Here is a 22,417-nt window from a genome sequence, read left to right on the forward strand (position 1 = left end):
AATTAAATGTAGCAAATTAAAAGAAACTAACAAGGAAAACATATATACTAGTTGCAATTGGCTGTGCATAATAATGACTTAAATCCAGAAGGCTGGTAGCACAGTAAAATTAAAATATCCAGCTCAATATAGAAGCTAATTTGAAGCTTGAAAAAGCAATAAAGGAAACAGAAACGAAAGCAAGAATCTTGAGGAATTGAAGTAAGAACCAAGGGATTAACCAATCCAATAAATTGCAACTAAAAGGATTTAATATATTTAGAATTATAATAAAATAATTATATTGATTTTTATTTTTTGTTACTTACTTTTAATAAAAATAATAATTTATTTTGTATAAAATTGATAATACATTTATTAAAATTTAATAAAAATTTACTAAAAATGAATTTACTTTAAAATTAACGTGTATATTTTGTTTCACATCACTTGTGAATCTAAGAGTAGTCTTTATCATCCCAGGCTATCGAGCTTAATTTTTAGCTAGCCTATTCATGTCATTGGACAATCAATTTCGAGCTAATTGGACTTCTTTTATATTATTTTTTTATCATGTAAGAATAGTAAACACAAAGAAATGAACAACGGAACAAACAATTATCAAACAATTGTAAAATGGGGGACTTAGACTTTGACCACTTTTGTATAAATGTTATAGAGTTTCCTAAGATAGAGGCCATGCAATGTCTCAACAAGGGAACTGAGAGACACTAATAAGTGCCAATGCCCCTCTGAATTAAGCTTTAAGCTTCACTCCCATGGTGACTCAAACCAATTAAAGCAATTCATCGAATACGATGTGTTCACATCTCCTTCCAACTCTCTTTTCTAAAAGCAAAGTTGGACTAGTGAGATGTGTGTCTATGATGTTGTTCCATTCTCATAATGACAACACCTTATCCATGTAAATCTTGCACAATTGGGCCAAATTATGCAAGAGTCCATATAAATCACCAAGCTCACAACTAGAACCATCATTGAGTCATTACGCTATTTAACATTGCAATTCAAATGACATAGCATCCATAACAAAAGAGTTCAATAACAATGGAAAACACAATCTTGAATTTGAAACCAAAATGAATTACAAGTTGAAAATGAAGTTCATTTCTTCATCAAAGTTAGAGAGAGCTAAAAATGAAAAGTGATCTAAAGCAAAGAAACCAACTCAGCGAATTCTTGACACATGGTCATAGTTTACCTCCCGATTGTGAGAGTAACCTTCCCAGAGCATTTTCTGATTCCAAGGCTCCCGCTGAGGCGCTGACACTCGCAACCGTCTGCGTCAGCGTGAGGCCGGGAGTCAAAAAGTTCTTTGGGATGGTCACAGTCGCCCTCCCGGCCATGACCTCGACCGGGAACATCCCTGACATTCACCTAAGCTCCTATTCCACTCCTTGACTTGGTTCGTACACTTATGCCCCTCGTTTTGTGCTTCCATAATTGACTCATTCTCATTTGCAAATTGCCTCCATTGCCCGTTGCGCATTCACACCATCTTCTTTACCAACAATAAAAAATACTTCAATTAGGAGCGATTTTCATCTCAATGACCTTAAGTTCCAGGCAAAATGCAAATTGAGATTAAATGAGGTGCACTACTAAGCCAAATTATAGCTTATCATCACCTTGATGCTGTTACCTAATCTGCAGCATCATGAATTCCCAACACATAGATTCTCCTAAATATCATCACCTTCCTGCAGTAAACCCTCTGGAAGAAAAAAAAAGTTATGCTTTAGTCCTAATGAATATTATCATGCCTGGTAATGTTATATGCGATTGGAAACTCAAATATCGTTTCCTAGAATGATATCTATAAGTCCCTCTTGAAAATATAATAAATATATCTTTCAGTACGTTAATTGCCGTCCAAATATCTCAAGATAGATAAAAGACTATCTATATAATGAGGATATTTTTGGGGACCAGAAGTCCATTACTTCATCGCTAAGTAGATATATTTGAATGATAGTAGACAATGATAAACTCTAATAACAATCATGAAAATTTTACCATATCCCTTCTCTACACATTTTGAAACAATGACTTTATTTTCAGCCACGTAGAACTTGAAGATTGTATCTTCAGGGGGAGACGGGAAGTACATTCACTCGAATCAATCCTGTAGATTGGGTATTAAAAGACTAACAATTGTACTTTTACAACGTATACATACCATGTACTCTTTTCCTCGATCACTAGCCTTTTCCCATTGGGTTTTTACTAGTGTGGTTCTTAACAAGACATAAGTATGATATAGTAATGTATGATGGAAAAATAGCATTAAAATGATATTTTGAGTATTATTTTGTGGTACAAATATATGTGGGATCCACTTCCGATTTGGGTCGGGTCAAGGTGGATTCGGGTTCTTCGTAGTGAGACGAAGAATTTGATATAATGTACGCTCAAAATTGGTAATAGGTGAATGAGAAATTGATTCTCAAAGTGAACCTATTTAGGAGAAGTCCAAAGTACGAAAGCTTAATAAATGGGAATTAAGTTTTAGCCCAATTCGTGCCCCTGCTTTCGGCCCTGTACGAAAGTTAGCTTAAGTGCAGTTATGTTAATTAAGCTTAAGAGCTTAATTAAGCTTTGAAAGTTTCATGGACGAAAGTTGCAATATGCATGGATGAAAGTTGCATGAACTTCAAAGCTTAACTTTCATGCTCCTATCGTGGCAGCAGCACGAGTCAATGCTTTATGCATTGATTCGTGCTGCACCGTTTCGGTGCTTGCGGACCACTCGGGTGTGTTTTTTGTCCCAATTTATTAGACTTTCGGGTTTGTACGGACTTCTCGATCACTCAGATATTTTTGAAACTGGTCGTTATGGTCAGTACGAATTAATCGGATATTAAGTTCGTGACCGTTGATATTATTTCGATAATAAGTACGACCGTTTTAAACGTTATAATTTAATTTTTAAATTGAATTTATGTTGGTTAATGTGTCATGATGATGCTATTAAGTGCCAACCTCCTATATAAGAGTGTAGTGGGAGTAGAGGTCTTTTAACTGCATAGTGAGAGACAACAAGAGAGGGAAGAACGAGAGTGACACAACACACAAAGATAAGCACTTTTTCTTCTCAAAAACTCTGCTCCTACTCCTTTTCTTGCTACTATGTTTTGCCCGTGCTCTAGTTTGCCGGGTTCGTTCGTTTGGGTATTCAAACGTCGAACCGCTGTACGTTTTATCCTGGGAAACCTAGGCCACAACGCTCCTAGCACTTTTGGGAGGTGGCAAATAAGGTTTTAAGGAAAGACAGGCACTTTGCCTAACTCGTACATTTCTTTCTTCCTCTCCTTCTTTCTTGTTTTGGATTATGCTTTTAAGCAAAAATCAGTTCTTTGTTGTTGATTTGGAATTATAATCTAAGGATTATATTTTCTTTTTGGTTGATATATATTGGTATATCTTTTTCGTAGATATACATGTATATATAACCGTAGGGTCCATTTTATATATATTTTGTGTGTATATATATATTTCGGATATATATCCAATAATATTTTATATATATTTCGTGTGTATATATATAAATATTATTTTACGGATATTAAATCGATTGTGGTTCATTATCACCAACAATGTCAATGGGGGAAACTTGGAAATAAATAGACAAGACCTCGAAAATCCTGAATATTATGCCTTGAAGGCTTATAGTTGTACTCTTTTTCCCTTAACTATGTTTTTTCCCACGGGGTTTTCTTAAGTTAAAGGTTCTTAATGAGGAAATCAATACTATATATGATTTTTACGAATATCATGTACTCTTTTCTTCAACTATGTTTTTTCCCACGTGGTTTTCCTAGTGAAGTTTTTAACGAGACATGAATGTATTCAAATATTATAGGTTTTTCCCACAGGGTTTTCCTAACAAGTTTTTAATGAGGCAAGGTCATGGTCAAATAATGCCCAAGGGGGAGTGTTATAAATATATTTAGTTTGACCATTATTAGTATTGATTGTGTAACGGTTAGGTGATTAATGACTACATTATGTCTTCCATTATATTTGTATATATATATATATATATATATATATATATATATATATATATATATATATATATATATATATATATATATAGGCTCCGGATCCCATGAGGTCACTTAGATGGATGAGATCATGAGATCTCATCTCATCCATTAAATCATTATAAATAGAAGGGTGAGATTGAAAGAGATTTGTTATGCATTTATGATGGTAGTTTATGCACAAGGGTAAATAAGTAATTGTAATATTGGAGCTATTTTTGGTTACAAATAAATTGGAATATATTCCATGTGAAGGGTCATGTGATTAGCTGAGTATCTTGAATAATAACGGTAATAAATATTCTTAATAATGGGGTGAGAGGTGTAGTAAAGCAGTCGCATAGCAGACACCTACTGAAGGCGTTATTTCTCCCGGCCACGTTAATGTCGAATTCGGATAGAGGTGTGTGCAACCGTACTAGTTTTGCATTGTAAGATGTTATTACGTCTGTGCATGTATTATGATGAGCGTGTGCATTTTGAAGTCATGGTGGGTGCAGTTTATGGCGTGTGTTTAGTGAGACATGTGGATGGAGTTTCGTTGAATTAGACTTACGTTAGATAATGAGCAAGTTACTTTCTGGGCATGTGCAAGTTTCTTTTTTAAGTATGTGCAAGTTTGTTTTTAACGATTGTGCAAGTTAGTTCCTGGGCCTGTGCAAGTTTCATTTTAAAGTATGTGCCAGTTTGTTTCTAAAGACTGTGCAAGGTAGTTCCTGGCGAGTGTGCAAGTTTGTTTCTTAGCATGTGCTAGTTGCGACGTAGAGGAAGTAAATGGCCGTGTGTTTAATATCCAGACATTATGTAGGGAACTGAAATATAATGAAAGCTAGAGCATGTATTCCGAGGTTGCGAATGTAACATATTAACATGATTCGGTGTTAGGGGAGACAGTATATAAACAAATTGTATTAATAAACTAGACAAAGATTAATGAGTGTGTTCCTCCTACTGCTTCAGTGTCATCTACAGGATTTTCAAACCTCAACCTCAAGGGCAGTATGTTCCTGCCTTTGGGCTTCTGTTTCATTCGTGTTAACATCTAATTGCATTGTATCCTCACCAACTATTGTACTGCAGCATTTGTTTAAATCTATACTCCTGTCACCATTTATAGCAGCAGGGCTTTCAGTCTCGACCCCAGTTTCTGTTCCTACAAGGTCAATATTAGCACCAGATTCATGGATTTGTCCAGTTCCCACAGTATCTCCCTCTATCACAGGTACTGTCTCGACCCCATTGATGTCAGAACCAAAGGCACCCTAACACCGTTCCGTGCTCGTAAATTCCACCTCCTGGGTGTCTTGCCCTTCTTCTTGGCTTCTCACATTGCATTCATGTTTCTCTGTCACACTAGCATCACTTGATGTCCCAACTGCATATCTCACATGTTTATGGGTGGAATCACTCAAACCAGCCTTACTACCACCATTGATGCAACGTCCTAGCTCTCTCTCCCCAACTAGTGATCTCTTAACATTGCAATTGTTTGGTTCAAGCTCCACTTCCACTGATGTGTTCTCATAATTCTCCTCATCTTCTAAGGTCCTTTGCATCGATCTTAACTGCTCCTGCTGCTTTCCAAACAAAATTGAGATCTGCTCAGTAGTGAAAAAAAAAAAAAAAAAAAAAAACCAACCCCGGAAAACGCAGATTACAGAAGGGCAGAAAAAAAAAAAAAAAAAAAAAAAAAAAAAAAAAACACGAAAAAATCCGGACAAAACCCTAATACCTGGAAAAAACCCAATCACCCCACCCCCCGGTCTCTGAACTACCTCAACCCGAACCCCCGCCGGCGTTACTTCCGTCCATGTCTACATGCAATACCAATACTAAACACATAAACGAAACAAAGCACAATAATACCTGGAATGCAGCTGGAATACCCCCCCCCCCCCCCTCTTTGACGCTTGGACTGCCGATTGGAAGACCCCGCCATGACAAACGCAACTACTGACGAGAGAAGAGGACACCGTAGACGCCGTAAACGGACGGAGAAGAACACCGGACGCCGAAGAGACGCGAAGCCGAGAACCCTAAGAGAAAGCTAAAAACCCTTATCGGAGGAAGAATCCATACGGAAGGAGAGAAGAATACGAATAGACCGCAAATGAAGTCTTCAAAAAGGTACACCACGATTTCGCCCCATAATTAACCTGCACAAGCCCACAAAATCTGCTAATAAATTAATACAACCTAATAAAGACCTCACCAAAAAGACATTAAAATCCCTAAATGTACACCCACATCAGCTCACACGCACAAGATGAAGATTAAATCTAAAACGTTAAAATATGCCAACCAACGTACAAGATTAAGCCTCACCACCTCGCCTGCCAAAGGTAACCTCACCGGATCCAAAATCTATATCTATATATATATATATATATATATATATATATATATATATATATATATATATATATATATATATGTTGGGGTTGTATGGAGAATACAAATGAATTAATAAGATGAGCGGTTGACTGCTGGAGACGGTCCACAGCTCATGCCCAAGAAGCTCTCTCCTAACGGCATGATAACTAAACAAAGATGGATTAATTGTATTATTTTATTGACTTAAGGGGGGCGAGTTGACTATTTTTATTTAAAAAAAAAAAATCAAATGCCACGTGAACTAATAAATTGCACATATTTTGTACTCCACGGTCCATATAAATTGCGACCAGGTGGCATTTAATAATAAAATATTCAAACCCCACATAAATTGCACACCTTTTGCATACCACAATTCACATAAAATGTACCCATTTTATACTCCAAAGGTGGCGCAAACCTGATTTCCTTCATCAGAGAGACGAGCTAAGTAACCTCTGCAGAGACATCAGCCAATCCTTTGTATTCAGCCACAGTACGCTATTTTCGACAAACCCATGAGACAAGATTGGTCCCCAAAAACACAGCAAAACCCACTAGTAGATTTGCGATCATCAGGATTGCCAACCCAATCCGAATCAGAATATGCATGAATATCCAGAGAAGGAGAAGAAGCAATCTTAAGACCAAGATGTAGTGTCCCATTTACATACTGTAACACCCTCCAGAGAGCCGCCCAATCCGCAGTAGAGGGAGAGTGCATGTGCTGACACAAACGATTGATTGCATAGAAAAGATCAGGCCAAGTTACAGTAAGATATTGCAGAACACCTGCAAAGCTGCGATACTGAGTGGGATCAGCGTATGGTACCATGAAATCAGTCTCGGCCTTCGTGGTTGAAACCGGAGTGGCCACGGGCTTGCAATCAACCATACCTGCTCGTTTTAGAATATCCTTCATGTACCGTTGTTGAGATAGAAGCATGCCATCAGACAACGGAACGGTCTCAATACCCAGAAAAAACGAGGGCACCCCCATATCACGAACTTTAAACTCAAGAGCCAACTTGTCAATAAGAGCAGTCACATGAGCCGAATCAGAACCCATAACCAAAATATCATCCACATAAACCAGAAAATATAGATGAGTATTGCCATGTGAATATATAAATAAAGAGACATCCGTCTTGGAAGGTGAGAAAACACCAGAAACCAAAAAATCATGCAAACGAGTGAACCAAGCACGGGGAGCTTGCTTAAGCCCATATAAAGAACGTTGAAGGAGACAAACGTGCCCGGGCATCATTTTGTCTTCATAGCCATCAGGCTTGTGCATATAAACCGTCTCAACGAGATTGCCATTTAGGAAAGCATTGTGTATGTCCAACTGTCGAATAGTCCATCCACGAGAAATAGCTAAGTATAAAAGAAGACGTACCGTAGTCAGTTTAGCCACGGGACTAAAGGTCTCAAAGAAATCCTCACCAGCAACCTGATTTAATCCCTTGGCAACCAAACGAGCCTTGTAACGCTCAATCGAACCAACAGCTTTCCTCTTGGTTCTAAACACCCACTTACAGCAAACCACATTCATACTTGATTTAAAAGGAACAAGCCTCCATGTATTGTTGTGCACCAAGGCATTAAATTCCAAATCCACTGCATCCCGCCATTTGGGAAATTCGACCGCTTGAGTAAAACATGTAGGCTCAATAGTGACGTTAGTAGATAAAGTAACATGATCATGTGGTCCCGAGCTCCGCATATTCATCGTATGAGACGGAACGGGTGAGGGCGAGGGCGCGGGACGAGATCGACCACGGGGTCGGCCCCTCGGCCGAGCAGGTGGCTGGTTTGTGACTGTCCGTTCGAACTCGGTCACGAACGGCTCGGCAGAAACGGGCTGCTGGCGGTGTGGCGGTAGAAACGGGTTGCTGGAGGATCAAAGGCTGAGACAGCACTCGGCTCACCAGGAGACACAACAGGCGCAACACCCCATGGCTCTGGGCGTGGTGCGGGTACTTGTGAATCAACAGAAGCAACATACGGAATGACAGTCTCATCGAATCGCACATGGCGACAGATAAAAACCTTGTTAGTGTTAGTGTCTAAAAAACGATAGCCACGAAAAGACGGAGGATATCCTAGAAAGACACAAGGAGATGACCGAAACTGCAGTTTGTTGCGATTATAGGGCCGCAGATTCGGAAAACATAGACACCCAAAAACCCGTAAGTATGAGTAAGAGGGCAGAGACCGATGCAAGGGGTAGTGAGGAGACTTATCAGACAAGACACGAGTGGGCATTTTATTGATAAGATACACAGCAGTTTCGAAGGCATAATTTCAGAAACGAGACGGAACAGAGGATTGGGCCTTTAGCGCTAGTCCCGTTTCGACAACATGGTGATGCTTGCGTTCTACTCTGCCATTTTGTTCATGAGTATCCACAAATAATACAAATATTTAAAGCCATTTGCAGAAAGAATCGGCACAAGGCCCCAAATATCTGAATATATTAATTCTAAATGATGCGAACTAGTAAATTCAACACGCGATAAAGGAAAACAAGACGACTTGCCTAATTGACAAGAGGAACAAATATTAGGCAAATCACTGGAATTAAACGAACAAAGACTAGAAGAGGCTAAAACTTGACGCAGGACCCGGGAGTGTGGATGCCCAAGCCGCATATGCCAAACGAAAGAGGACCGTGTAGCAACGAAAGCAGCGGGAACCAGACGCGAGGCAGGCCAGACATATAAACCCCCGGACGCATGCCCCTTAAAAAGAGTGTTCCTGGTTTGAATGTCCTTCACAAAGAAACACGAAGGGTGAAACTCAAAAAAGACATTATTTTCTTTAGCAAAACGCTGAACAGATAATAACGAAGAAGATAAACCAGGAACATGTAAAACATCAGACATACGAAGCGGTGTAGAATTAGTGGCTAACGAAGTAGAACCAATAGTAACAATAGGCAAACCTATACCATTGCCGACCCGAAGTGTCTCCGGACCATCATATGTAGTAGAAGACGTCAATAAGGTGGGATCAGGGGTAGCATGATTTGTGGCACCAGTGTCATGGAACCACTGATGAGAGTCGTCCATAGGACCATCCACACCAGAAAAGACAACATTTGCCTGAGGATCTGGATCAGGAGTGAAATGATGCCAACATGCCGTAGCTATATGCCCTTGCTTGTTGCAAATCTAACACCGATGGCCCGAGTTGGACCGCCTCCGGCCACGAGCGCGTGCCCGCCACCACCTCGGTTTTGCAGATTGCCACCGTGACCACCACGGCTTACGGCCAAGGCTGCCGGTGCACCGAGAGCAGCGCCGTCGTCCGAACAAATCCACTCCTGCGAAACAAGAAAATCCGCAACCTCCGGGAGGGGAACAGGTGCACTACGGCCTACGGTTTCCACCAACGGTAGGAACTCCGGGCGTAAACTGCGAAACACATATAAATTTTGATCATCCAACTCAACATGACGACCGGCGAGGGCCAATTGATCAATCCACATCTGGGCACGACCAAGGTAATCAGATATTGAGGAATCACATTGACGGAGCCCCTGAAGTTCGCCGAGTAGTCGGAGTGCACGAGAGCGGGTAGACGAACCTAGGGTTTGTTCGATTACCTGCCAAAGCTGCCGAGAGGTGCCTTTGCCGATGGCAAAACGAAGAGTCTCCTCAGACAAAGAGGAGATGAGCATCGAGAGGATGGCCTTGTCTTGCCGATGCCAAGCGAGCTGCCGGGCGGGGAGATCGGAGACCGCCACTGAGGCGCTGTCCGCGGTCGACGTTAGGGCCGGCGATGCCGTCGAAAAGGGTGTTGTACCATCAACAAACCTTAGAAGCCCTTGGCCTTCAAGAAACGGAAGCATCTGAGTTCGCCAGAATAGATAATTTCCGGTGGTCAACTTTAAAGAAACAAAGTGATGAGCCGATGACAGGCTACCACTCGCAGGCATCGTAGGAATCTCGGTAACGGTCCGTTCAGAAGAACAAAGAATAGAGCCGTCATTAACACCGACGTTTTCCATGAGAGAAAAAAAACCTAGCTGATACCAGATGAGAATATATTTTCTGTGTATTGATCAAGAGCAGCGGATACAAAGTATATAAAGACATGAAATAGAGATCTAGTCTAATACTACTAATATGATCTTGTCTAATACTACTAGTAGAGTCCTAATGCCTAGAAATGTAAGAATTGGTTCAGTAAGTATTAGGTTGTAATATATTTTGAATCTTTAAGCAGTCATTGAGAAGGCTACTTTTTTTCTTCAGAACTGGATGTTGGTTTACTTGGTTAATTCTGGGGAACTCCAGTCCATACCAAATAAGGGACTCAAATGTTTGTTTTATTGCTGCTAAGAAAATACTATGGCATTGGCTCTTCAAACCTGTGGAAGCAGGAGCAATTGAAGACAGGGAAGCTTTAAAATGGTTGAAGGATCTTAATGTAGATGATTTCCAGGTTGAAACGGATTGTCTTCAGGTGTTGAATGGGATCCAAAATCAATCTCTGGTATCTTCGTTTGATCTGATTGTCAATGATGTTAGGGAATTAGTTAGAGCATTTTCTATTCTTTGTTTTTGTTTGTTAAACAATCTGCGATTAGGATTGCCCATTTGTTAGTTAGGGAGGCCTTATAGAACTGGACTTGTAAGGTATCCATAAAGAAATTATATGGTATGCGGATTTGATTGATGGATTTTGGATCATGGTCTACAATGTAAGTTTAGAAAATTTCTAATTAATTAAGCCATCATAATGTCATCCAATAATCAACCATTCATGCAAAAAAATGATTTTACAATTCAAGATTTCATAATTAAAGAAAAGAAAGATCAATCACAACTGTTACTATGATTTGTCCTCCTCCTCTAGTTAAAACTTAAAAGGATATTAATGTATGATTGAGCTAAGAAACCTTTCAGGTTAACAATCACTCCATCCTGCCACAATAAAATTACTATTAAAAAAATGCAAAAGCAAATTGACTAATTAATATAATAACATATGTTAAGTCTTTTTCTTTTCTACAATAAGTTAGGCATGGGAATTATGTAAATTATGAAGTGATTGATTGTTTGTTTGTTTAAAAAAAAAAAAAAAACTTTTGGAGGAGCTTATAGTAGTGTGTCTTTAACACAAAAATTGACTTTGAAGTTTAGCCTATTTAACGGGTGGAGGTTTGATATGCAATCTATCAAGGTGCTACTTGTTTGCTTTTCTGGAATCCTGAAGGTTGTCATTGATCACAATTGGATAGTTTACTCCAATTCATTACGAAGTTTAAAAATTAGACGTACACGAATTTTTACGATTTTTTTTTTTTTGTGTGCCTCTACAAAATCATAAATTGTTTTCATAAAAAAATAATCTTAATCTTATGCATCTCTTTGTACTGTATGTTCAATAGTGTGCCCCCTAAAAACAAGCTATTTAAAAGCCTTAAACATGCAGATAACTGAGCTAAACAACATACACAGCCACGTTCACCAAAAAGGATGAATGCTACGGCAATGTCTGCATTGTTTACAACTAATCCATAGTCTCAAAGGTCTACAACTAAACCGGCACACAGGCCATAAAACAAGCGGGAGAAGCTACACTAGCAAGCACTAGACATCACCTGAAAGAACACAATAAAACATGGAACGACACCCGGTCAGCGAATAATGCTGGTAGCCCACCAATACATGTGAAATAACATACATAGGTAAGATATACATTTGTAAAGCCATTTTCGAAACGGAATACGTATATATAAGTGCAAAACCAAGAGTAATAGTCAACACAAGACTCAACACTCTCAACAAGGATACGGGAACACATCCCAAAACCACAAAGGACAACAACAACTCAAAAGGATAAAGACAAGACCGATGGCAACACATGCCTTTGTGACTACACACGTCACAAGAGAAGAACTCACAACAACGGCTACACAAGCCCTCGTGACATCACGCATCACGAGTTGATATGCCTTCCTTATGCCCGGTTCCAACCTTATGGCTACCCCCAACCTTATATCTTCTTCCAACCATTACCTCCAGGAGCCCTGTACAACCAAGTCCAACCTTTTTCCACCGAGGACCGCCGTCCCCATCCGCCAATGACCGCCAACGAGACCACCAATTTCATAGTACACGAGGGTACCGTACACACACACGGCAACACATGCCTCCCAAGAAATAAGTGAACCTTACACAAAGGTTACAAACTCCATAATCACGTCACGACCACCACGAGGACCGCTGCAATACCTTGGTGACTAGTGTCCCATACCACTAATCGTGCAATCCAAGTAAAGTCACACACACATCACACCTCAACAGGAATCAATCAACGGATCACAACGAAGATATGAAACCATACTCAATCAAGGAATGGATCACAGTCCAACAACAACAACGATAAATAACACAAGTTATCATCAACCAATAGGAAGTTATCATCAACCAACACGGACGCTAGCATTTAAACACCGAACTAGCATGCTTATTAAACGGGTAAACCAATCGTAGTTCCGAAGAACACACAAGACTCATCACGGTTCAACGAAACACAATGTAGAACACTTAGCACGATTCAAGACACCAAAACCTACATGGAATCCTACCATATAGTTTTAGACATACGAAACATCAAGAAGACACTCAAATAGTTCCACAAAAGAACATCGGGAAGTCAAAAGACCAAATACCGTGTCAAAAGAATCACGGGGAACAAATCCCCCAACATCCACCATATTGTACCCGCGGGTGGGCCCACGGGTAGGCCTCTACCCGCGGGTACAGGCTTCCCCGCCAATGTACCCCGCGGGTTGGCGCCGGGTGGGCCTCCTACCCGCCGTTCCGCTGGCGGGTACATCCCTGTACCACAATACACACTTTGCAGATTTTCATCTCCAAACTCAAATTCAAGTCCAAAACATGCCAAATCTCACAAAATACAACAAAATTAATTGAATCAAAGGAAATGCCAAGCAATGGCACAAATGAACCCTAAACACAAGCTCTAGATATGCATTTTCACAAGACCATGCATCAACACTCACATTTCATACCAAAATCACATGTAGAATCAAAGAAATCACATAGAGGTAAGCAAAATAGGTTTTGTAGAGCATGGGTTACCTCATGTAGACTAAAGACTTCACTTTACACCTCAACAAGCTCCTCACTAGGCTTACCTTCCAAACCCACTTCAAGAACATACCAAAAGATCATAAAGATCCTATCTTTAAGAAAAGACACCTTAGATAAAACCAAAAACACAAGATGAACTTAGATCTGACCCTCCTAGATGCCCAAATATATGAAAGGTTGAATCTTGGAAGCAACTCTTGAAGTTTTGGCAAGGTTCCAACTTGGCATGGAAGAAAAGCTACTCACCTTTTAGAGAGAATGTGAAGCTAGATTTTTAGAAAAGTGTAAGGAAAGAATGATGGTGGTCTTACTAGGTTAGGTTACATTACCAACCACAAGTGAAAGGTCAAGAATACCCTTACTAACATAAGGAAGTGTAAGGAACAAGGGAACTCCTTACAAAGCTCAAGGTACAACTTTGACTTTAGGGTCGACTAGTCAATTACTAGTCCGTAACTATTAAATTTCAGGAATTTAAGGAATTAAATTACAAATTGAAATAGGATTAATTACTTAATTAATCCCTTAATTGGATTTGGATTTTTGGGGTGTCATAAAACCATACTCAGTCAAGGAATGGATCACAGTCCAACAACAACAACAACGATGAATAACACAAGTTATCATCAACCAATAGGAAGGTACAAACAACACACACGCTAGCATTTAAACACCGAACTAGCATGCTTATCAAACGGGTAAACCAAACGTAGTTCCTAAGAACACACAAGACTCATCATGGTTCAACGAAACACAGTGTTGAACACTTAGCACGACTCAAGACACCAAAACCTACATGGAATCCTACCATATAGTTCTAGACGTACGAAACATCAAGAAGACACTCAAATAGTTCCACAAAAGAATATTGGGAAGTCCAAAGACCAAATACCGAGTCAAAAGAATCACGGGGAACAAATCCCCCAACAACCAACATAGTGTAACCGCGGGTGGGCCCACGGGTTTGCCTCTACCCGCGGTTCCGCCCGCGGGTGGGAGGCGGGTTGGACGCCTAGCCGCCGTTCCGCCCACGGGTACATCCCTGTACCACAATATAACACTTTGCGGATTTTCATCTCCAAACTCAAATTCAAGTCCAAAACATGCCAAATCTCACCAAATACAACAAAATGACTTGAATCAAAGGAAATGCCAAGCAATGGCACAAATGAACCCTAAACACAAGCTCTAGATTTGCATTTTCACAAGATCATGCATCAACACTCACATTTCATAGCAAAACACATGTAGAATCAAAGAAATATTCACATATAGGTAAGTAAAATAGGTTTTGTAGAGCATGAGTTACCTCTTGTAGACTAAAGAGTTCACTATACACCTCAACAAGCTCCTCACTAGGCTCACCTTCCAAACCCACTTCAATAACATACCAAAAGATCATAAAGATCCTATCTTTAAGAAAAGACACCTTAGATAAAACCAAAAATACAAGATGAACTTAGATCTTACCCTCCTAGATGCCCAAATATAAGAAAGGTTGAATCTTGGAAGCAACTCTTGAAGTTTTGGCAAGGTTCCAACTTGGCTTGGAAGAAAAGCTACTCACCTTTTAGAGAGAATGTGAAGCTATATTTTTAGAAAAGTGTAAGGAAAGAATGAAGGTGGTCTTACTAGGTTAGGTTACATTACCAACAAGTGAAAGGTCAAGAATACCCTTACTAACATAAGGAAGTGTAAGGAACAAGGGAACTCCTTACAAAGCTCAAGGTACAACTTTGACTTTAGGGTCGACTAGTCAATTACTAGTCCCCAACTATTAAATTTCAGGAATTTAAGGAATTAAATTACAAATTGAAATAGGATTAATTACTTAATTAATCCCTAAATTGGATTTGGATTTTTGGGGTGTCACAAAACCATACTCAATCAAGGAATGGATCACAGTCCAACAACAACAACGATGGATAACACAAGTTATCATCAACCAATAGGAAGGTACAAACAACACACACGCTAGCATTTAAACACCGAACTAGCATGCTTATCAAACGGGTAAACCAAACGTAGTTCCTAAGAACACATAAGACTCATCACGGTTCAACGAAACACAATGTTGAACACTTAGCACTATTCAAGACACCAAAACCTACATGGAATCCTACCATATAGTTCTAGACATACGAAACATCAAGAAGACACTCAAATAGTTCCAAAAAAGAACATCGGGAAGTCCAAAGACCAAATACCGAGCAAATGAATCACGGGGAACAAATCCCCCAACAACCAACATAGTGTACACGCGGGTGGGCACACGGGTAGGCCTCTACCCGCGGTTCTGACCGCGGGTGGGCGGCGGGTTAGACGCCTAGCCGCCGTTCCGCCCGCGGGTACATCCCTGTACCACAATACAACACTTCGCGGATTTTCATCTCCAAACTCAAATTCAAGTCCAAAACATGCCAAATCTCACCAAATACAACAAAATGACTTGAATCAAAGGAAATGCCAAGCAATGGCACAAAAGAACCCTAAACACAAGCTCTAGATATGCATTTTCACAAGATCATGCATCAACACTCACATTTCATAGCAAAACACATGTAGAATCCAAGAAATATTCACATATAGGTAAGCAAAATAGGTTTTGTAGAGCATGAGTTACCTCTTGTAGACTAAAGAGTTCACTTTACACCTCAACAAGCTCCTCACTAGGCTCACCTTCCAAACCCACTTCAAGAACATACCAAAAGATCATAAAGATCCTATCTTTAAGAAAAGACACCTTAGATAAAACCAAAAACACAAGATGAACTTAGATCTTACCCTCCTAGATGCCCAAATATATGAAAGGTTGAATCTTGGAAGCAACTGTTGAAGTTTTGGCAAGGCTACAACTTGGCTTGGAAGAAAAGCTACTCACCTTTTAGAGAGAGGGTGGAGCTAGATTTTTAGAAAAGTGTAAGGAGAGAATAAAGGTGGTCTACTAGGTTAGGTTACAATAACAACAACAAGTGAAAGGTCAAGAATACCCTTACTAACATAAGGAAGTGTAAGGAACAAGGGAACTCCTTACAAAGCTCAATGTACAACTTCGACTTTGGGGTTGACTAGTCAATTACTAGTCCCCAACTATTAAATTTTAGAAATTTAAGGAATTAAATTACAAATTGAAATAGGATTAATTACTCAATTAACCCCTTAGTTGAATTTGGATTTCGGAGTGTCACACTTACAGTATGGAGGAATATATTTGTATTCCATAATCCTATTTTGCTCTCTATAAAAGTGACACAAACGAGTATTGCACTATTGATCCAACATACCTAGCCATACAAGCAATTAGCAAATTCGCTACTAGCTAGACCCAATTCGCGATGGAAATGAATTGCATTTTGTTACTATGTTATACTAATAATTTGAGTATATTGGCTTATTACGTACAATTTATTAGGCTATGTTTCTTATCATACTAGACTTAAATAGTCTTTATATCACGTATAAAGAAGGGATTTGAAGCAATATGATGTTACTAAAACTTTTCATGTACATGTTTTTGCATTTTATTCTATGCATTCTACACAATTCATGTAGGAGGAATGATGCCATTATGTCGATCATTATTGAAAATAAAAATTCTTATTTTTTTACGAAGCACTACAAAATAGCTTCATTCTTGAAATTGCACCGTAAATCTTGAATTCAATTATACCTTTAATGTTCTACTTGTTTTAGAAGAGATATTACATTATCAATTAATTAATTTATTTAATGAACATAAATAACGAAATATAAATGCATAAAAATAAAACAAGTACTCAGAGATTGATCACGCAGTTCGGAGCGCTTCTCCTACGTCTGCGGGGCAACCCACGTCTGCCCAATCCAATATAGATGTTCACCAAGAAGTATTACACGAGGTAAGTACAAATGGCACTCAGCCTTTACCACTACTACACCTTCCTAACATCTACTCAGGATTGTACGTGCATGCCGTGACGATCTTCAACCAAAGCTTCAGCTGTACCAGGTACTGACTATGCAGCTCAGACAGAAATCCTCAAGAAATAATATAATAATAATGGAGATTAATACAGTAGCTTTCTAGAATGTCTTTCACTCAAAATATCAATACTCAATTCAGCAACTTTCTTCATTTAGATGGCTTCCTTTTATAGTAATAAATTAATCCTACTTGATCGACATTATTAGCATTCCAAAGCTTTCAAATAACCATAGCCACATATTTAATTTGAATGCCTCATTCCATGCGTAAGCTGACCTTCCATACTAACTTCATCCACTCATCAAACCATACTTTAATTTTCTAATATAATACACACCACACTTTTCACTAACCACTTCAATGCCAAACTGTAACAAATCCATGCAAAGATAAATTCCTTTATTAACACCAATTAACCAAGACCACTTGATTAATTTCTTCAAGCTTGACTAACAATCATATTCATAATGAGTATTTTCTTCATAACTTCGAACACCTCCGAATAAACTCATGTTGTAGAAGATAAAGAAATACATTTTGATAGGAGACGGTCCACGGTTCAAATGATAATTTCAAAATAAAATCTAATTATTTTGACAATTAAATTAGCTAACATAAAAGGGTTTTAATGTGTATCATTTGTACACTTACAATTCCCTTTGGCATATTTGTAGATAACTAGCTAGCAACATAAGATTAATTCAAAACCAAAAAAAGGTTGTGTGCTAAAAGATTCAACTAGTAAGGATACTAGAGCCAATAATTAGTACATTAAAAATATTAAACTTGTGAATCAAAGAGATGCATATAAATTCAATAAATATATAATAAGATGTTTATATGTAAACTATTTTTGCTTTCTTTGATGCACGATGAAAATTTAAAAGCTTTGGCATAATTTTAAACTTATTATTGGAATCAAACTTCACTGAGCGAATAATGATAACCTTCTCAAGTGTCGAAAAGCAAGAAAGTAACATCATAATGAATTCCAAGTCAGGTCTCGACCCATTGAATGATCTAAGCTTGAAAGTGTGAAGCATTTTAACCATTTTAACCGCGTATATGTCACGCTGCATCGCGTACTGACCCACATCATACATCAACACCCCCTCCGCTGCTATGCGCTCCCTACCAGCATTGGTGGGAATCCAACTAGTAACAAGCTCCTCCGTATGGGCAGTGGTGTAGTCCTCCACGTCTTTTTTGAAGGCCTTGGAGCTCCGGTAATGTGACACCGCAAAGGAAAGAGCCTCCTCATGCTCCCTAGCCTCGTTGTAACTCATTTTGCTTTGCCTCCAATGCCCTCAATTGGCTCTCCTGCATCTCCAACCTCATTTCCAGTTCAGATCGGGCCTTCCTCTCGACCTCTAAACGAGCCTGAGTAGCTTTCAAAGCGTTGTCCAGAGCGACAACACTAACAAGACCATGTGTGAAAATTAAGTGGAATGAGAGAAAAGTTAAACAATAACGGGGAGTGTAAGGAGAAAAATTTATACCTCAATCATGGAGGCTAAGCTCGGCCTTGAGTCTAGTGGCGTAGGAGGTGCCCGGCTACTTTCGCCAGTCTTTTGTCTTTTGGAAGCAGGAGCACGAGACTTCAATTGGCGAACAATCTCCTCACAAGACTTAGGGGGCTCGTCCATATCTGCAACAAATTGAAAAATGAGTACGAAATATATGGTTATAAGAGAAGGAACAAAGCAATCGAGCTAATGAAGATCAAACCCGGAAGCTCGGCGTCGAAAGTGACAGATACTCGGATACAATGGCGGGCTCATCCTCGACCTCATCTTCATCCTCGGAGGAGATTTCAGTTGACAGGGGAGGACCCTGTACAAATCCAAGCTCCGTATCTTCGGATAGGCCCCTCCACCATGGTCCATTGCTAGACATATAAAATGAAAATCAACTTGTAATAAATAGATAAAAGATAATGTAAAATATTCAACCCAACTTACCATCACGGTTAAGAACACAAATGTTAGGATCGAAACGGGTTCACAACACCAAATTTACAATAGCAACTTGGACTGGAAATATTGCGAATAAATTCTAGTGTAAGATTTAGAATAAATCATACACAGAGCAAAGGCATATTGAAGAAATTTTTTTTCTGTATTGGCAAAAGGATAATACAATAGGAATTACAAATATAACTCTCTATTTTCTCTCTATTGAATTTGCTATGCTACTGGAAATTCTCGAATGGGATGATGCAAATGAATGAAGGATGTTGCCTATTTATAGCAACCAAAAAGTCTAGAGAATTCTTAAGCATTTAATATTATATTAAATGCCTAGGAACTTGCCAAGCAAGAAAACTTCTCCTGATAATTTCCCCAAGCAAAACCTATGCCCCAAAACCTCATCTCTAGCTTTTCCCTTGAATAAAACCTATGCCCATGTTTTTCCCCTTTACAAACCTATGCCCCAAGCATTTAATGCATTTGTCTTATTCAAACTTCATCCCAAGTTCCCTTAGGAAACCTCATCCCAAGTTCCCTTAGGAAATCTCATCCCAAATTCCGTTAGGAAACCTCATCCCATTCCACATTCTGAATTTAATATTTACAAATCTCCCACTTAAAGTCATAATGTGGGTCTCCATCCTTTTTGCCAATTCCCTACTGCTTGCATTCCTGTTAGGCCAATTGAGGATCTACACCATATGAATTTATTTTTGGTAACAGGCTTTGTTAACATATCTGCCAGGTTATCTTTAGTATGGATTTTTTGCATATCCACACTTCCTTCTTCCACATTCTCACGAACAAAGTGATACTGAACTCGTATGTGTTTCATCTTGGAATGAAATGCTGGATTCTTTGTCAGGTACAAAGTGCTCTGATTGTCACAAAATAGAGTCATTTTCTCTAACTTGTGCCCGAGCTCCTCCAATAGCATTTGCAACCATATTGCCTCTTTACTAGCTTGAGTAGCCGCAATATATTCTGCTTCCGTCGTTGAAGTTGCCAAAACCGATTGCAACTTCGAAACCCAGCTTACTGCTCTGCCAGTAAGAGTAAACACATAACCCGTGGTGGATTTACTACAATCAAGATTACCTGCATAATCTGAATCAACATAGCCTTTAATGAAGAAGTCTGATCCTCCATAACACAATGCAATATCTGAGGTACCCTTGATATATCTAAGGATCCTCTTCACAGCACCCCAATGCTCTCTACCAGAATTCGCCATGTATCGACTGACCGCTCCCACTGCCTATGCAATGTCTGGTCTAGTGCAGATCATAGCAAACATTAAACTACCCACTGCTGATGCATACAGTACCCGAGACATCTCCATCCTCTCTGCTTCGTTGCTAGGATTCATACTTGAGGATAACTTGAAATTAATAGAAAGAGGGGTAGAAATTGACTTACAATCTTGCATGTTGAAGCGCCGCAAGATTTTCTTCAGATAATTCTTCTGAGAGAGCCAAATCTTCCTATTATTTCTGTCTCGGTAAATTTGCATCCCTAGAATCTTGTTTGCGGGTCCCAAAGTCCTTTATTTCAAATTCCCTAGGCAGTTGAGCCTTCATCTCCATGATACGATCATTGTTGGGGCCTACTACCAACATGTCGTCAACATACAACAGCAAGATGATAAACTGATTATCATCAAATTTCTTGCAATACGCGCAAGGATCGGAATTAAACCTGTTGTATCCAAGGCTCAGAATGAATGAATCAAATCTCTTATACCAACATCTCAGCGCCTGTTTGAGACCGTATAGAGATTTGGTCAACCTGCAAACCAAGTTCCCTTTTCCTTCTTCTTCAAAACCTTCTTGTTGGATCATAAAAATTAATCTTCAAGTTCTCCATGTAGAAACGCAGTTTTCACGTCCAACTGCTCAAGATACAAGTCATACACATCACACATTGCTAGGACTGCTCGAATTGTTATAAGTCGTACAACAGGAGAAAATATCTCGTTGAAGTCAACTCCTTATTTCTGAGCAAATCCTTTCACAACTAATCGAGCACGATACCGTTCCACTTGGTTGTTGCTATCTCGTTTGATCTTATAGACCCATTTGTTTCCAATAGCCTTCCTTCCTCGTGGTAACGGGACAAGTTCCCATGTTTTATTCTTATGGAGAGCTTCAATTTCTTCTTGCATTGCTGTCATCCATAGAGATGCATCTGAACCTTTCATAGCCTCTTGGTAAGTTAAAGGCTCATCATCTTCTGTTAGTAGACAGTATGCAACATTTCCCTCCATAGAATAATCTGAGTGCCAAGCTGGTTGCTTCCTCTCCCGAGTTGATCGTCGAACTTCTTAAGTTGAAGACTCATCTTGCTCTTGTTCATCATGCTCTATTGTTGCCTTAGGGGAAACTAGAATTTCTTCTTCCTTCCTTCCCTCAACTTGTACTGTAGTTGTCACTGGTTTCTCATTCCCAGTGCTTTCACCTTCTTGTATCTTCCCTTCTACAAATAGAACATCCCTGCTGATGATAACCTTGTGGGCAGTGGGATCCCACAGGCGATACCCCTTCACTCCATCAGCATACCCCAAGAAAACACATTTTCTTGATTTTGGATCAAGTTTTGATGTTTCTTGAGCGCTGTATATCACATATGCCGGACTCCCAAATATATGTAAGTGAGAATAACTAGATGGCTTACCTGTCCACATTTCCATTGGCGTTTTCAAATCAATTGCTATTGATGGTGACCGATTGATCACATAACAGGCGGTCTTGACTGCTTCAGCCCAAAATGAATTTGCCAAATTTGCAGTCCTCAACATTGCCCTTGTTCTTTCCAACAAGGTTCTGTTCATCCGCTCTGCCACTCCATTTTGTTGTGGAGTATACGCCACTGTGAGCTGTCGCTTGATACCTTATTGCAAACAGAATTTATCAAATTCATCACAAGTGTATT

At 39.3% G+C, this 22,417-nt stretch overlaps 2 long non-coding RNA genes across 2 annotated transcripts; one reads left to right on the plus strand and one right to left on the minus strand.

Moving 5' to 3' along the window:
* Positions 1-5,279: 5,279 nt before the first annotated feature.
* LOC109149901 lies at positions 5,280-20,705 on the plus strand. The gene is made up of 3 exons (XR_002049033.1): positions 5,280-5,290; positions 16,482-16,488; positions 20,623-20,705. It is a non-coding gene; the product is annotated as an uncharacterized LOC109149901 (long non-coding RNA).
* Positions 20,706-21,140: 435 nt separating this feature from the next.
* On the minus strand, positions 21,141-22,075 carry LOC109149900. Its single transcript, XR_002049032.1, has 3 exons — positions 21,944-22,075; positions 21,474-21,475; positions 21,141-21,153 (listed from the first exon to the last, which is right to left on the minus strand). It is a non-coding gene; the product is annotated as an uncharacterized LOC109149900 (long non-coding RNA).
* Positions 22,076-22,417: the final 342 nt, after the last annotated feature.

The sequence above is a fragment of the Ipomoea nil genome, unplaced genomic scaffold (assembly GCF_001879475.1).
Source record: "Ipomoea nil cultivar Tokyo-kokei standard unplaced genomic scaffold, Asagao_1.1 scaffold2165, whole genome shotgun sequence".
NCBI classification, from domain to species: domain Eukaryota; kingdom Viridiplantae; phylum Streptophyta; class Magnoliopsida; order Solanales; family Convolvulaceae; genus Ipomoea; species Ipomoea nil.